Here is a 686-nt window from a genome sequence, read left to right as displayed (position 1 = left end):
GCTTGACAGCCCTGCTTTCACTTCCAGGCTCTTTCAGCCATGCCTGGGCTCTCAGCATCTGAGATTTACCTTCACCTCTTTTGTAACAACGAAGAAGAGAGTGAGAGAGAGAAAAAAGAGGCACTTCTTTCCTTCTCCTTTCTTCTTCACTATCTTCGTTGAGCTTTAATGTTGCCGCAGGATGTGTTTTAGCCTACAGACTGTGCACTGGAACATACTATATAAAGAGAGCACACACAGAGAGAGAGAGGGTGGGTAGAGAGAGAGGGGGTAGAGAAAGGGGGAGAGAGAAACGGGTGTAGAGAGAGGGGGTATAGAGAGAGGGGATAGAGAGTGAGAGAGAGAGAGAGAGAGAGAGAGAGAGAGAGGAGAGGGAGAGAGGGAGAGGGGAGGGAGGGAGAGAGAGAGAGAGAGGGTGGGTGGGTGTAGAGAGAGGGGTATAGAGAGAGGGGATAGAGAGAGGGGATAGAGAGTGAGAGAGAGAGAGAGAGAGAGAGGAGGGAGAGAGAGAGAGAGAGAGAGAGGTGGGTGGGTGGGTGGGTGGGTGGGTGGGTGGGTGGGTGGGTGGGTGGAGAGAGAGGGTGGGTAGAGAGAGGGTGGGTAGAGAGAGAGGGTGTAGAGAGAGGGGAGAGAGGGAGGGATAGAGAGACAGGGGGTAGAGAGAGGGGTAGAGAGAGAGGGGATAG

This window comes from Oncorhynchus gorbuscha, linkage group LG12 (genome assembly GCF_021184085.1).
Source record: "Oncorhynchus gorbuscha isolate QuinsamMale2020 ecotype Even-year linkage group LG12, OgorEven_v1.0, whole genome shotgun sequence".
NCBI lineage: Eukaryota > Metazoa > Chordata > Actinopteri > Salmoniformes > Salmonidae > Oncorhynchus > Oncorhynchus gorbuscha.
The sequence above is the reverse complement of the archived record's forward strand: the minus strand, read 5'-3'. Positions refer to the sequence as shown.